At 36.1% G+C, this 17,873-nt stretch overlaps 1 long non-coding RNA gene and 1 pseudogene across 2 annotated transcripts in view; one reads left to right on the top strand and one right to left on the bottom strand.

Moving 5' to 3' along the window:
• The window catches only part of LOC123796757 (uncharacterized), a 291,862-nt gene that overhangs the window by 138,253 nt on the left and 135,736 nt on the right, over positions 1–17,873 (bottom strand). The window lies entirely within an intron of this gene.
• On the top strand, positions 4,094–4,164 carry LOC148107489 (small nucleolar RNA U3; annotated as a pseudogene).

The raw sequence follows: 17,873 nt of genomic DNA on the forward strand, positions 1-17,873 counted from the left end.
AGGGAAACAAAAGCAAAAATAAACTATTGGGACTTCATCAAAATAAAAAGCTTCTCATAGTGAAGGAAACAATCGACAAAACTAAAAGGCAGCCTACAGAATGGGAGAAGATATTTGCAAAAGACATATCTGATAAAAGGTTAGTATCCAAAATAGATAAAGAACTTATAAAAACACACACCCCCAAACCAAAAAATCCAATTAAAAGTGGGCAGAAGACATGAATAGACATTTTTCCATAGAAGACATACAGATAGCTAACAGACACATGAAAAGATGCCCAACATCACTCATCATCAGGGAAATATAAATCAAGACTACAATGAGATATCACTCACATCAGTCAGAATGGTTAAATTAACAACACAGGAGACACCAGGTGTTGGCGAGGTTGTGGACAAAGGCTAACCCTTACTGTTGGTGGGAGTACAAACTGGTGCAGCCTCTCTGGAAAACAGTATGGAGTTTCCTCAAAAGTTATAAATAGAACTATCCTACTATCCAGCAACTGCACTACTAGATATTTACCCAAAGAATACAAAAATACTGATTCAGAGAGATACATGTACCCTGATGTTTATAGCAGCATTATCAACAAATGCCAAATTATGGAAAAAGCCCAAACTGATGGTCAATGGAGGGGAGGCGGGTGGGGGTGGAGTGGGGTGGGGAATGAGTTAAACAGGTGATGGATATTAAGGAGGACACATATTTAGTGATAACTCACTAAATTCTACCCCTGAAACTAATATTGCACTGTATGTTAACTAGCTAGAATTTAAATAAAAACTTGGAGGAAAAAAATGTGAGACCTGAAACCCTAAAAATCCTAGAATAGAACATATGCAGTGACTTCTCTGACATAGGCCATAGCAGCATATTTCTAGATAGATCTCCTGTGGCAAGGGAAACAACAGCAAAAATGAACTATAGGGACTACACCTATTTGGTAAAAGCTTTTGCACAGAGAAGGAAACCATTAACAAAATAAAAAGGCAACCTACTGAATGGGAGAATATATCAGGCTCTGCATTTCTAGTAAACTCTCAGATGAGAATTCTGAGAACCACCTCTGAGCAGAAAGGTCCTCAGTCAAGCTCCCTCTGGTTTATATGACTTTTTCTCCCAGTAAAAAGAAAAGCTACCTGGAGGGTGGAAACCAGGACTCATAACTATGTATGTCTTCCAGCATCTCGCATAATGCCTCATGCAAACATAGAAGGCAAATAATGCTGGTAAAAAATGATTAAATTCAAATCACAAAAAGTAAAAAGAAAAAGGGAATGAAAACATTTGTTAGAGAATAAAAATGGAAAAATCTGAATAGTCTGTGGTACCCCAAATGAATCAATTTTGCTTAATAAAAGAAATGAATTTATAACATTTGAATGCACAGATGATCTTGAGGAAAGAGTACAGCTCCCAGGAAAATATTTAGGAAAAAGCAGATGATGATTTTCTTAAGAGATTGACAAATGACACCTCTTAAAGAAACTTCATCTTTCAAATTCCAAAGAGGTCTATCCCACTGCCCTCATGAAAATGGCTAAATTCATTTCTGAGGACTCTGTGTGTATGAGCACCACGTAATAATTTCATGATGTGTTCAGCATAGTGCTTCGTCCTTAGACCATGATACCCCAGCACTGTTGTTCTTCTTTAGCATATGTCTATAATGTAGGACTCAGGAAATGAATCCCATTTCTGAGTGTAAGAAAACAAGATACTACCATGAAAAACAGTCATGTATAGAGCTGATCCTTGTTGACGTATGAAATATTTTGCCAAATAGGATGCCAGTGAGAAATGATGCTGAAGTTGTGAATTTTAAGTTAGTACAGATTCTGGTTTTTAAGCATAGAAACAGATTCCATGCTGTGGTCTTCTTATGATGCTAAATCTTCTGAAGTCACCACTGTTTCTTTTATTATTCAATGGGCAGATTTATTTTTCGACATGTGCTAGCCTGCATTTGAGATGCTTAAATTTTCCCCTAGAATTTCTTCCATTTTCTGTAGTGCAGAAAGTGAAGTATTATATTCATTCTTCTGTATCAGGCATGTTCTTCCGATACAGTTTTTTCCACAGGCACTGTCGACAAAGGAAAGCAAAGCTGAATTCTTCACTCATCTTGTGGTTCCCATACGGAGAATGTTCAGTCTAACCCATCTTCTGAAGGCAGATCTAATGAGCAGACAACCACCTTCCCTGACAGTTTATTATGTCTCTGTCTCTATAAATCAGAGGCTATAAATCTGACAGCAGCATTATAGCTTCTGCATTAAATGTACAATTTAACTTATAAACTCATGTTCTCTACTTCAACAATTGTAATAAACCAAATGTATGCTGATTTTCTAACGTGGATTCGGTTTTGGGCGAGTTTGCAAGTTGACAAGCCTTGAGCCTTTAATACATATGAACTTTTAAACACTGGTTTCTTTAATCTACTGATTTTCATCTCTCTCCCCCACTATTTTTATAGAAAGGTTTTGAGGTTTCTTATTCTAAATTACATGAAATATTGATTAAACCCATAGATTTACTTAAGTGCTTTTGTTATTAGATATTTTAGAAAGACCACGGAGGCAGAAGGGCAGAAATTCTGTAATTAATCAGGATTGCCTGGCTCTGTTGCTACAGTGGCAGTGAATTGGTTCCCAGTAGGAGAGTTAATAGAAAAACATTCAATTTCAAAATGGCCTGGATGCATCAAAGGGATTAAACTGTAATGCTTTTAATCCCTGTAACTCAAACAAAGAGAAAATTTTCCTGAGCAATGAACTGCATAATGTATTTGTGGGCCAGCAAATTATTACTGTGGAACATCAGCTAAACAGCCAACTCTGGAGCCCAGCGATTTTACTGGGCACAGCCAGAGTGACAGCCCAGGGGACTGAGACACTTTTAAACTCAAGGTTTTGAGTGAAGCTAAAATGAGTGCTGTTTTGGAAAGTTCTAGTCTTTGGAGCTCCCAAGCTGTCAGAGATCCTACCGATAAACGTTTAAGTTAAATCTCCAAACTTCAGGTCAGCAATGTCAATTACATGGCTCATAGCCTACAGATCCCCCCACCTCCAAGGCCCATGGCAGACATTGCTTTTTCACCATAACCCCCCTTCCCATCAAGAATACCTCTGAGTTCAATACTATTTGCAATACCTCTTCCAGATCTCTCTCTTTAAAAAAAAATTAATTATTTGATCTCCATGATCAAATTTTTCAATTTCTAATACCTGGTAGAAGATACCAAGTAGCATATAGGTACATCTCAAAATGTCTATTTTTCAAATTACCTGTATTTATTTTATTTTGGAGGTTTCTGAGTATTTATTATTATTATTGTTTTGATTAAGCTTTTTTGGAGTTTTAAGAAAACTATAGATTCATATGCAATTGTAAGAAATAATACATAGATATTCACGGACCCATTTCCCAGTTCCCCCCAGTGGTAACACCTTGCAGAACTGGAGTATAATATCACAACCAGGATGTTGACATTGATAGTCAAGATATGAAACATTCCATTACTGCAAGGATCTCTCGTGTTGCCCTTTACAAGCACATCCACTTCTCAGCTGCCCCCATCCCTCGCTTAGCCCCTGGGAACCACTAATCTGTTCACCATTCTATAAGTTTGTCATTTCAAGAATGATATAAAAACGGAATCAGGTAGTATGTTATCTTTTCTGACTGGCTTTTTCCACACAGCATAATTCTCTGGAGATTCAACCAGGTCAATCTGTGTAGCAATAGTTTGTTTTATTGCTGGATAGTATTTCATGGTACGGATGCACCACAGTTTGTTTAACCATTCACCTGTTGAACATCGGGGTTGTTTCCAGTTTGGGTCTGCTATAAACAAAGCTGCTACAAAAATTTGTGTTTAGTTTGTGGTCAGGTTTTTGTATAAACATGTCTTTTTTCTCTCGGGAAAAATGTATCCAGTAGTGTAGTTGCTGGGCCACATGATAGTTGCATGTTTACTTTTTAAAAACTTTTTACTTCTTTTTTTATTAGTTTCAGAGGTAGAATTTAGTGATTCATCAGTTGCATATAACACCCAGTGCTCATGTACTCAAGTGCCCTCCTTAAAACTATACTTTCAGGGATCATTTCTATAGTTTGTTATATTAAGTGCCCTCCTTAATGCCCATCACCAATTACCCCCTCCCCCAACCTACCTCCCCTCCAGCAACCCTCAGTTTGTTTCCTAGAATTTAGCCTCTCTTATGGTTTTCCTCCCTCTCTACTTTCATCTTATTTTATTTTTCCCTCCCTTCTCCTATGTTCATTTGTTTTGTTTCTTAAATTCCACACGAGTGCATGTTTACTTTTTAAAAGAAACCTCCAAACTGTTTTTGCGGAGTGGCTGTAGCATTTTAGGCTTCCAGCGGCAATATACAAGAGATCCAGTTCCTCTGCATCATTGCCAGAAGTCTATGTCACTATTGTTTTTTATTTTAGCCATTCTCATTGATTCACAGTGATGTCTTATTGTGGTTTCAATTTGTATTGCCCTAATGGGTGATGATACCAAACATCTTTCATGTACTCAATACTTGCCATCTGTATATTCTCCTCCATAAAATATCTCTTCATGTCTTTTGCCCATTTTCTAATAGGATTTTGATGTTGTCGTTGCTGGGTTTGGAGAATTTTAATATATTCTAGAAATCAGTCCTTTGTCAGATATGTGGTTTGCACATATTTCCTCCCAGTCTGTAGCTTGTCTTTTCATCTTCTTAACAGAGTCTTGTGTGGACCAAAAGTTTTTAATTTTGATGAAGTACAGTTTAGTAGTTTCTTTTTATAGGTTGTGTATTTGGTGTCAAGTCTAAGAACTCTGCCTAGCCTTAGATCTTGAAGATTTTCTCCTATGATTTTCTAAAAATTTTATAGTTTAATGTCTTACATTTAAGCCTGTGATCTCATTTTATTTTGTATAAGGTGTGAGACATAGGACTAAGTTCTTTCTCCTCTTTCCTCCCCCTTCCCCCTTCTCCTCCTCCTTTTTCTTCTTCTTCCTCCTCCTCCTTCCTGTTCCTCTTCTTTCTCCCTCTCTTGTTCTCTCTCCCTGCTTATGGATGTTCAATTGCTTTAATACCATTTGTCAGAAAAGCTATCTTTCCTCCATTGAATTGTTTTTGCAGCTTTGTCAAAAATTGACTTGTCATATTTGTGTAGGTCTATTTTTGTGTTCTGTTTTAATGATCTATATATCTATCCCCACATATATACCACAGGATTGATTACTGTAGCTATGTCATAAGTCTTGAAATCAGATAGACTGGTTCCTCTCATTTTATTCTTTTTTTAAAAATTATTTTACCTATATTAATTCCTTTTCTTTTCCACATAAATTTTAGAATACTTTTGCCTATATCTACAAATAGTGTTGCTAGGATTTTGCTAAAAAAATGATGTTAAATTTATATATCAACTTTGGAGAGAATTGACATCTTAATTATGTCTGGTATTTCAATTCATGAATATAGTATGTCTCCCCATTTACTTAAACCTTTTATTTCTTTCATCAGCATTGTGTAGTTTTTAGTATAAATCCTGCACATGTATTGCTAGATTTATACCTGGGTATTTCATATTTTGAGCAATTGTAAATTGTATTGTGTTTTTAATTCTGGTGTCTGTGTGCTCTTTGCCAGTATATGGAAATACAATAGACTTTTATATGTTTGCTTTACATTCTGTGACCTTGCTGGATTCAGTAGCTCTTATAGTCTTTTTGTAGATTACTTAATATTTTCTATGTAGACCATGATGTCATCTGCAAATAGGGACAGTTTTATTTCTTCATTCCTGACATGTATGCTTGTTATTTCCTCTTCTTGCCTTATTGCATTGACTAGAACTTTAAGCACTATGCTGAATAAGAGTAGTAAGAGGGGATATCCTTACCTTTTCCCTGATATTAGGGGAAATTATTCAGTCTTTCACCATTAAGTATAGTATTAGCTACAGGCTTTTTTTTTTTAGATGCTTTTTATAAGGCTAAGGAAGCTCTCCTCTATTTCTGTTTTGATAAGAATTTTTAACATGAATGGGTTTTGAGTTTTGTCTAATTTTCTACATCAGTTGATATGATCATGTGATTTTTCTTCTTTGGGTTGTTAATATGGTAGAATCCAGTGATTGATTTTTGAATATTGAATCAGATTTGCATTCATGGAATAAGCTCCACTTAGTTACACTGTATAATTCTTTTTATACATTGCTGCATTCTATTTGCTAATATTTTGTTAAGCATTTTTCCATCTATATTCATGAGCAATATTAGTCTGTTTTCTTTTTTTGTACTTTTTTATATGGTTTTTGGCATCAAGGTAACACTAGTTTCATAAAATGAGTTGGAAAGTATTCCCTTCTCTTCTATTTTCTGCAAAACATTGTGTAGAATTGGCTTTAATTCTTACATATACACTTGGTAAAATTCTCTGATAAAAACATCTAGTTATGGGGACTTCTTCTTTGGGGAGTTTTAAATTATGAATTTGGCTTCTTCTGTATTTTAATTGGTATATTTATATTTAATGCAATTATTGATAAGTTAGAACCTAAGTCTGCCATTTTCCTTTTGGTTTCTGTTTGTTCCCTCAGTTTTTCATTTCTCTGTTTTTATTCGCTACCTTCCCATGGGCTACTTGAATATTTTTTAGAATTCCATTTTTTATTTATCTATAGTATCTTTTAGTGTATCTCTTTGTGTAACTTAAAAAAACTTTTCATATGACTAGATATTCTATTATATATGCATAACATCACAGTCTACTTATGTTGTCACTTTACCAGTTTGGGTGAAATATAGAAACTCTATCTCCCATTAGATCCCTTTATCGTATCAAATTTATAAAATAATTGTCTTAAATTTTTCCTTTATATTCATTTAGAAGTGCAAAATACAATGTGAAAACTTTTGCTTCAGCCATCAAACTAATTTAGAAAATTCATAAGGAGAAGAAAAGTGTTTTTTAACCCATATTTCTGCTTATTGTACTGTTTCATCCTTCCTGATGTTCCAAGGTTCGTTCTTTTATTTCCTTTCTTCTTAGCAACTTTACTTAGCTGTACTTTTAGGGTAGGTCTGCTGGTAAGAGCCTCTTCGTTTTCCTTCATTTGAGAATTTCTTGATTTCCCCTTCATTTCTGAAGGTTATTTTTCCTGAGAATGGGATTCGGGGTTGGCAGTTATTTTCTTTCAGCACCTTTAAAATATTGTGTCACTTCAAGTTTAATTATGATGTATCTGAAAGTGGATTTCTTTGGTTTTATTCTATTTACGGTTTGCTAAGCTTCTTGAATCTGTTAGTTTATGTCTCTTACCAAGTTTGGGAAGTTGTCAACCATTATCACTCCATTATTCACTCTTGGGTGAAGTATAAGTTTAAAAAGTATAAGTTTTCAGCACCACTTTTGTTCTCCTCCCCTTCCAGGATTCCAATGACACAAATGTTAGTATTATGTTATAGTCCCATAGGCCCCTGAGTCTCTCCTCCTCCCTCTCCCCTTCTCCTTCTAGTGTATTTTCTCTTGCTTGGTTGCTCATATCAGCTAAATTCATTCTTTCTTTTTCTTTCTTTCTTTCTTTTCTTTCTTTCTTTCTTTCTTTCTTTCTTTCTTTCTTTCTTTCTTTCTTTCTTTCTTTCTCTTTCATATTGGCTAATTTCTATTGTTCTAGCTTCTTGTTCGTTGGTTCTTTCTTCTGCCCCCTCCCCTCTGCTATTAGGCTCATCTACTGAACTTTTTATTTCAGTTGCTATAATTTTATTTCTAAAATTTAAATTTGTTTCTTTTTTATAACTTCTATTTCTTTGCTGGGGGCTTTTCTAAAAACCTTGACTCATTAGCATTTCTGGGTTGCTAACTTTTTCAGCTTCCAGTCTGGGATGTATGAAACAAAGAAAATACAGAGAACTCATTGATGTTTTTCCTTGGGTCTTGATTTCCATAGCCAGTCGGCCTTCTTCTCTCTACCTTTCAGAGTCTTCTTATGTTTGTTTCATATACAATATCAATGGCTTTTAATTGTACTTAGTGGGAGGAATAGAGAAAGGTGTGTCTATTCATCTTCCCAGAAGTGGAAGCTTAGGTCTATCTTTTTTATTTACTAGGAAATTTTATAAAACATCCTGGAATGTTTTATTATAAGCAAAGTAATCATTAGGCATAGAATCCGAGAATGTTGAGAATGCCCAGAGGTCACAAATAACATCTGGAAATAACTTAGATATTAAAATCACATTAAGAAAGTTACAGCTGTGTTAGAAAACAGAAACATCTAGCTCCCCCTAACACAGAAGATATACCATAATCCCTGTGTATTGGTCAGTTTGCAAACTTGTTCACTGGTTCTGAGACAAATCCTATGTACCTACTAGATTTTTTGCTCTGCTTTTTTCTCCCCCCTGAAGCTCACTGTGCGTTCAGGCACCCTTAATATTTTCTCTGGATCATGGGAACTGAGGATTATAATAAAGCTGTCTACACAAAGTTGTTCATCACTTAGTATTTACTCTTCCAGGAATATTTGCATTTAAAGAGGATACCACAAAAAGGGCAATGTTGACCAAAAGAAAGGACCTCATAAAATATGCTTTCCAACATCAGTATGTGGAATTTTCTGTGAAAGGAGAAAAGATTTACCAGAATTTTTCAAATTACCAGAAACTGATATTCATCTTATCACTTCACTAGTCCTGTATACTGATGTTCTTTTTTTTTTTCAAAGATAAGGCTGTTATTAAATATCTTTACTTTCTGTATATATTCATGAGGATTTTCTATGTGAAAAGTGCATTGTAGGGATGTGAGTACATTATACTCTGCTTGATCAAAAAAAATCTGGCTTATGGCACAAGAAGAGAGATTTGTTACGCAGGTGATCAGAGTGGCCAGGCTGCTCTGACTCTAAAGAGTTTCTTCTTCCCATGGAAGTCCAGCACGGCAATTAAGAGTCTGGCTTTAGGTTTAGTGAGATCCAGTCAGATCTCTGTTTGTCTTTTACTGTTGGTATTGCTTCAATGACTTTCTAAACCCTAGTTTTGTCATCTGTAAAGTAGACATAGTAATATTATCTGTTTTCTGTGAGATAATTCATGTAAAGTGCTTAGCATAGTGCCAAACACATGGCACAGATTTAGTAAGTGTTAGGTATTGGTAGTTAAAATCTTTCAATTAATAAGGTAGTTTTCCCTTAAGAGGCATGGATGTGTCACTCTAGGGATCAGTGTTGTACTGCCTTCCTGGAAAAATGCCCTACAAGAACAAGAGGTTAAGAAACTTAGGTGGTGCGAGAGAAATTTGTGATCACATGTGGACCAAGTTCAACTGCTTGTGTACCAATTGCCTCTTAACTTCTCTGAAGGTTGGATCTGGATATATACATCCTTTATATTTTTGAAAACTCTGGAACTACCATAGATAATATGTCTTGCATCTCTCTCTTAATCACATCGTCATTGTTTTAAGCCATTTAGAAAGGAGAGAGGTATAGTGAAGGATTAATCAAAATATGTTGGGGACCAGTGGAAAATGCCTGAATGGCAAGAATTGTCCTTGAGCTGGTAATTTGGTAGGCATGAACCAATAAATTTGTCAAAATGCTAGTCATATTTGGAACTAAACATGTTAAAAGTTTAATTAAAAGTTTTATTGCCTTAGCCACATCCAATGCATACAGGAAAAGATATGCCTATCTTTTCATGTCTCTATCGCCAAATCTTGGACATCAGATAAACTTAGTCATGGCCTCAACAAATTGAGTTAACCTGGGTTCCAAAGGCAGCAATGTTGCTCTTTCATTCAAATCCAGAATTATAATAAAACCAACAAAGCTTTCTGAGCATGGTCAGGACTCTGTAAGTCCTTCGAGTGAAGGCTGACTCAGAGCATCCCCCCCGAACCACAGGTTAAAAGTGATGAGAGCAGTGAAACCCATATATGAGAAAACCTCCAGCCATACCTAGCCTGGCTTGAGTTTCTCAGAATTATTAGGCGTCTAGGAACTCCATGGTTGTGCATTTTGTAATCTCAGGTAACTGTGCCCATAACAGCAAATAGTATATACAAGACACTAAATATTTGTTGAGTTGAATTTAACGAAATTGAGTTAAATGGAAGAGAAACCATCTGGAGGATACCAATATAGTATAGGAAGGGAGATGGGAAGGAAGTTGCTGTGGCCGATGTCAAAGAGGTTGCAGAACATCCTTTCTTGTTCTCCCCAGCAACTAACATAGGCTTAGCTCACACTAGACGCTCCATACAATGAATAAATGAAGGAAGGAGTGACATGAATTTTTAAAATGAATTGTAAGATAATCTTTTCAACGTCTGCTTAGATACCTTCAGTGACAGGCCCTTATTAGCTCCTCATTCACTTTAGAATTGCTTTTATGTTCCCAGTTTGGAAACATATTTGGTCACCCTATAATTTGTACCATTTCCCCCTTTGTTTTACCCTTTTGAAACTATAGAGACATAGAAGCCTCTTTTATAAGCTTATAGACTTGAAATCTCCTGATCTAATTCATATTTTTTCAGACTAAACATCAACCTTTCCTCATTGAATGTGATTTTCAGACCCTTTATCATCTGCAGTCCCCCTCTTCTGGAAGTTCTCTGGATTATTACATTCTCTCCTTAAAATAAGCACCCACCCCTGAATACATCTCTTAGACATGGACTGACCAATGACTTGGATATTCTTGTCTGCATCTGTCTGTCATCCTGCTACCTACAGAGCTCAAGGAACCCAGACAATGCAGCTTAAGTTCATCTCAGCCAAATGAACTTTCTTCTTTCTTTAATCATGCTTCTATCCTGAATCTTTTCCTAACATTCTTACCATGATAGATTAGTTGGAAGGAAACTTAAGCACACCCTTTCCTTGTCACTTTTAAAGAGATACAATGGGGAGAAGCTGGAAGCCTTTCCCTTAAGATCAGGAACATGACAAGGATGCCCACTCTCGCCACTATTATTCAACATAGTACTAGAAGTCCTTGCAACAGCAATCAGATAACAAAAAGGGATAAGAGGTATCCAAATCGGCAAAGAAGAAGTCAAACTGTCTTTCTTCGCAGATGACTTGATACTCTATATGGAAAAACCAAAAGAATCCACCCCCAAACTATTAGAAGTTATAGAGCAATTCAGTAATGTAGCGGGATACAAAATCAATGCTCAGAAATCAGTTGCATTTCTATACACGAACAATGAGACTGAAGAAAGGGAAATTAGGGAATCCATCCCATCTACAATAGCACCAAAAATCATACGTTATCTCAGAATTAACTTAACCAGAGATGTAAAGGATCTATATTCTAGAAACTACAAATCACTCTTGAAAGACATTGAAGAAGACACAAAAAGATGGAAAAATATTCCATGCTCATGGATCGGAAGAATTAACATAGTTAAAATGTCCATGCTACCCAGAGCAATCTATACTTTCAATGCTATCCCAATCAAAATACCAATGACATTTTTCAAAGAACTGGAACAAACAGCCCTTAAATTTGTGTGGAACCAGAAAAGGCCCTGAATCACCAAGGAACTGTTGAAAAGGAAAAACAAAGCTGGGGGCATAACGTTGCCAGATTTCAAGCTGTACTACAAAGCTGTGATCACAAAGACAGCATGGTACTGGCACAAAAACAGACACATAGACCAATGGAACAGAATAGAGAACCCAGAAATGGACCCTCGGCTCTTTGGGCAACTAATCTTTGACAAAGCAGGAAAAAACATCCAGTGGAAAAAAGACAGTCTCTTCAATAAATGGTGCTGAGAAAACTGGACAGCTACATGTAAAAGAATGAAACTTGACCACTCTCTCACACCATACACAAAGATAAACTCCAAATGGATGAAAGACCTAGATGTGAGACAGGAATCCACCAAAATCCTGGAGGAGAACATAGGCAGCAACCTCTACATCGGCCACAGCAACTGACACATCTCCAAAGGCAAGAGAAACTAAAGAAAAAATGAACTTGTGGGACTGCATCAAGACAAAAGCTTCTGCACAGCCAAGGAAACAGTCAAAAAAACTAAGAGGCAGCCCACGGAATGGGAGAATATATTTGCAAATGACACTACAGATTAAAGACTAGTATCCAAGATCTACAGAGAACTTCTCAAACTCAATACACAAGAAACAAATAAGCAAATCATAAAATGGGCAGAAGATATGAACACTTTTCCAACGAAGACATACAAATGGCTAACAGACACATGAAAAAATGTTCAAAATCATTAGTCATCAGGGAAATTCAAATCAAAACCACACTGAGATACCACCTTACGCCAGTTAGAATGGCAAAAATTGACAAGGCAAGAAACAACAATTGTTGGAGAGGATGTGGAGAAAGGGGAACCCTCCTACATTGTTGGTGGGAATGCAAGTTGGTACAGACACTTTGGAAAATGTGTGGAGGTCCCTCAAAAAGTAAAAAATAGAGCTACCCTATGACCCAACAATTGCACTACTGGGTATTTACCCCAAAGATACAGAAGTAGTGAAGAGAAGGGCCATATGCACCCCAATGTTCACAGCAGCACTGTCCACAATAGCTAAATCGTGGAAGGAGCCAAGATGCCCTTCAACAGATGACTGGATTAAGGAGATGTGGTCCATATATACAATGGAATATTCAGCCATCAAAAGAATGATTTCTCAACATTTGCTGCAACATGGACCGCACAGGAGGAGATAATGCTAAACGGAATAAGTCAAGCAGAGAAAGACAATTATCATAGGGTTTCACTCATTTATGGAACATAAGAAGTAGGAAGATCAGTAGAAGAAAGGGAAAAAGAAAAGAGGGGGTAAACAGAAGGGGGAATGAAGCATGAGAGACTATGGACTCTGGGAAACAAACTGAGGGCTTCAGAGGGGAGAGGGGTGGGGGAATGGGATAGGCTGGTGATAGGTAGTAAGGAGGGCACGTATTGCATGGTGCACTGGGTGTTACATGCAAGTAATGAATCATGGAACTTTAAAAAAAATAAATAAAAAGAGATACAAGAGGGGCGCCTGGGTGGCTCAGTCGATTAAGTGTCTGCCTTTGGCTCAGGTCATGATCTCAGGGTCCTCGGATCGAGCCCCACATCAGGTCCCTGCTCAATGGAGAGCCTGCATCTCCCTCTCCCTCTTCCTGCCACTCCCCGTTTGTGCACTCACTCACTCTCTCTCTCTAATAAATAAATAAAATCTTAAAAAAATGAATAAAATCTTTAAAAAGAGAGAGAGAGATGTAAGAGGTTTCATGAGTAACCAGCTTCTACTTGTATTCTCTCCCAGGTTTCTATTCTGATGGTCCTTTCTGCCTAAAGTCAACAATGCTTCTTAATAAAAAGGAATCCCCCAACCCCAAATGCACATCTCTGTAAAAGAACCATTCCTTAGAGAAATGAAAGAGATGAAGAAAGTATTGTTAATCTTCTTATGCTTTTTGACAAAATGGCCATCATCTTTACTTCATCCTACCATATCTTATGCTGTCTTGACCCTGGAATTTGGAGAGCAAAAGTGAAAGCTTTCCTCCTGTAAAGTGAGTAGAAAGTCAGAGCTTTTTTTACTCTTCCCAATTTTTTTAGTATTTGTTCCTATTTCTCCTTCCATTGAGGCACATAAAATCTTCTAACCCTGAAGTGGAATATGGAAGAGGAGTGGAAGCTGACACCATACATAATAGAATGGGGATCCTCTCTGGCATTTATCTGGTCATTTAATGCCTATTAACATAGCCCACAATTGGTTCCTTTCTTTGTCTACCATTAGACAGTGCAGGTTCTTACTGAGCTTGTGGCCATGAAAATTCCCAAAGGTTTGTGCAATTGCCATGTGAGGCACAAATTCAGGATTAAAAATGTATCTTTTTGCTTAAAATAACTTAATAACTAAAGCGTTTAAACTCTTAGATGTGACTCTGGCAACAATTTGGATCTAATCGGCAAATACTGTTTAAATTTCTTATTTGATATGCATTGTCAAGTTGTTTTTATTTATATAAAATCTCCAGCCCACTTCATTCTATTTGCTTATACTTTGTCTAGTGTTACTGCTTTGAGAACAGATTGTATATAGTATAGACACTTTTTCAGAAGTTATGCTTTCTTTGTGAGAACATTGGTATTTTTTTAGGTTTTAAACAGGTGCTTGGAAAAAGATATACTTTATTTTGGCCACGGATTTTCATATATTTCTACTTACTGATCCTTTATTTTTTTTAAAGTTTTTATTTTCATTCCAGTTAGTTAACATACAGTTGTATTAGTTTCAGGTGTACAACATAATAAGTTCATCCAAGTCTTTATATTTGGTTTCTTATTGTTAGTGTTGTTTGCTTATTTGAATGGTCAAAGACTGAGTGGTAAGTTCCATTATTGCAATAAAATGATGTTTCTGTTAATTTCTCCTTGAATTTCTAATAGTTTTGATTTGTGTATTTTGATTCTTGACTATTCAACTTGTAGAGTTTTGTGACTATTCTATACTTCTTACAGATTATTCCCTTATTGATACAAAATGTACTTCTCTGTCTTCTGTTCTTATTTTGTTTTACCTTGAATTCTAATTTTTCTTATACCAATATTGCAAGCATTACTTGCTTGTTATCTGCCCTTAACTGGTGCATGAGTTAGTATCCTTTTACCTCAAATAAATAGTATTTTTGATGATGGTCTTCTAAAAATTTGGATTTTTTAACTCTTTTAGAAGCTCTTCTGAATGATTTGAAATTATAGGTAAAGACCAATTGAATTATGGGAGAAGTTTGTGAACAGACAATTCTTTAAAATGGAAAAAACAAATGTTCAATACATACATGAAAAATTCTCAAACTCACTGGTCAGAAAAGAAGTATAAATTAAAGTAATAATTAATACTAGAGTTTGTGGATTTGAATAAAATAGATACATTGAGGGACAATATTGCAGTACATATCCAAAGAATGATAATGTGCATTCTATTTCCCAGCAAATTTACAAAGGTGTCTTAGAAAATAAAATTATTTTAGAAAATAAGAAATACACATAAATTTTTTTCTACAATTATATTCATCACTGATATTTAAAATTATAAAATACTGAAAACAAAATTAGAATTCTAGTTAAGAACTGGTTAAATAAAATATAATAAAGTCATAAGATGCAACATGAAGCAGCCATTAGAAACCATGTTTTAGAAGAATGTCTAATAGTCATAAAATATTCAAGTGAGGGGTACCTGGGTGGCTCAGTCAGTTAAGCCTCAGACTCTTGATTTCAGCTCAGGTCATGATCTAGGGTTGTGGGATAGAGCCCCACATTGGGCTCCCCACTTAGCATGGAGTCTGCTAGAGATTCTCTCTCTCTGCCCCTTTCCCTGCTCACGCACGTGTGTGTGCTCTCTCTCTCTTTCTAAGTAAAACCTTTAAAAAAATATTTCATGTGAACAGAGAGTTAAAAAAAGTTTGTGTATAAAGCAAAACCAATTTGTGGTTGTGTAGACACACACACACATTTGGAGATTGAAACAAAAAAAGAGAGAGACTGAAGGATATAAACCCAATGTTAATATTAGGATCTGCGGTGACTTTCATTTCTTTCTTACAATGTTTAAGATTTTTGAATTCTCAAGAATGAACATGTTTATTTGCAATCATTAAAGAAATAATACATGTACACAGGAAACTAATGTAACATTGTGTGTTAACTCTACTTCAACTAAAAAAACAAAAAACTAGGGCAGTATGCAGTTTTTGGTAAAAATAAAATAAATAAATAAAACCTACAAAAAAGAAAAAAAAAAAAGAAAAGAAAAAGAAAGAACACCTGACATAGAATAGATTGTGGGACCAAAGTTGATAAAATGCTAAGTAAATTGGAGATTAAAAATACCCCGTATACATCTTATAACTGGAGGTTTGTACTCTTTGGGGAAAAAAAATACATTTCTAAAAACTAAGCCATTCTAGGGCCATTGCAATGCCCTAGAAATTTACTACTAGACTGATATATAACAGTCTTTACTATGGTTATCTAAACAGCCATGAGTCCCTCTACCTGTACAAGCCCCATTTATTGTCCTCCTGCCCACAGGATAATCATGAAAGGCTTTGTGAAATTCTTCACAGCCTCTAACTACTTTTTGGTACTAGAAAATAAGAGGCCATTTTAGTATGAATTTCTTTTAGTGAATATCAGGCTGGTTGTCAATATTAACAACTTTCTTTTAAAATAGTATCAACAATCCCTTTTTAATATATAGGAATCTCCAATATAATAAGAGCCATAATTTATTGAACCTCTACTATATGTTTTCTATACATTACCTCATATACTTCTCACAAGCATATTAAAAACTAGGTGCCATCATTATAATTTTATTACTGAGAAGACTGAGGTTCAGCATGATTTGGGCGTGACCTGAGATTTCACAATAGTTAGGTCCTTTTCCTGTCAGTCTTTCATTCTTTCCACTATCTCCATGTAATCAGTCACAAGATTGTTCTGAATTGTATTTTTATGTTGTGACTTTTAGATATAATTGAAATACCTCGATGGGATAGGAAGTGAATTTCTAATTAAATGGGATCTTTATTGAGGTTATTGCTATAGAAACCTCCAGGTCCTCATTGGAGAGGGTCTCTTGGGGAAGCCTGACTGGTTCAGATTTAGAAACAGCTGTGTGGTTACCAGGGCAAGGGCTTCTTTCAGAAGGAAAGGGGTGCTCTTGGGATATTAGGTGGGGTCCTTGCCAAGGCTCTGACAATTATGCCCCAGATGGATTTAGTTTCTTCTCTACCCTGACATTTCTCTCTTCGGTCATGTGAATAGAGGGTTAGTAACTCTAGTCCTCAGGGTAAATTTCCTTGGAGTAGATTAAGTCATCAGTCCTCCAGCTGCTATGTGGACAATAACTTTGAGGACTAGGGGATTCAGGCATAGTAAAAGAAAGTTATTGCTAGGCCAGACCTGAAAGCTACCTCTATCATTTATTCCATGTTTGGTCTTGGCAAAATATATAACTTCTCTAGTTTTTTTCTTTCTTCAATAAAATTATATAGTATCTGCCTCAAAAAATGTTACAAGGATTAAAGAAGATAATATATGTCAACTGTGTACTATTAGCATTCACCTGCTTTCTGCCTGTAGTTTTCTACTACTGTTAACCAGACCACTCTAGGCATCGGTGTGCTGATTGTGCCCCATGCATTGTTATTGTGCCATATTCGATCTCAGTGAGATGCTGCTCTCTCTAATAACTTGTGTCAAAATGCCCAAGTTAAAGTAGCCAGTGGAGATACCACAAAGGGTAGGTATTTAGTCTTCAAAACACATACACCCATATACAACAATACTGATATATAGGATCTAAGACAGTCAAGCAGTGAGTCATTTCTTAATAGGTTAGTAGCCCATATTATTAGTTGTCATCTTTTTAAAAAAGATTTTATTTATTTATTTGAGAGAGAGGGAGAGAGAGAGAGAGAGAGAGAGCATGCGAGCATGAGCAGGGGTGGAGGAAAGGCAGAGGGAGAAGCAGACTCCCTGCTGAGCGAGGAGACAGATGCAGGGCTCGATCCTAGGACCCCAGGATCATGACCGGAGCCAAAGGCAGACACTTAATCGACTGAGCCACCCAGGTGCCCCTAGTTGTTCGTAAGGTAGAAATACAGGCCTAAAATATTTTGATTAGTGTTGGGAGACAGTCCAATCCTGTATTCATAAATTTTTTTCTACAAATATTCACTGAGGACCCAGTCTGCAGTAAGTATCATAGAGCATAGAAAATGAGATGCTCTCCGTGTCCTTTAGGAGTTCACAATCTAGTGGAGAGTGTGGGCAGGTGGACACTCAGGTGATTAT

Source organism: Ursus americanus, chromosome 29 (assembly GCF_024610735.1).
Source record: "Ursus americanus isolate L20-20 chromosome 29, mUrsAme1.1.p, whole genome shotgun sequence".
Taxonomy (NCBI): Eukaryota; Metazoa; Chordata; class Mammalia; order Carnivora; family Ursidae; genus Ursus; species Ursus americanus.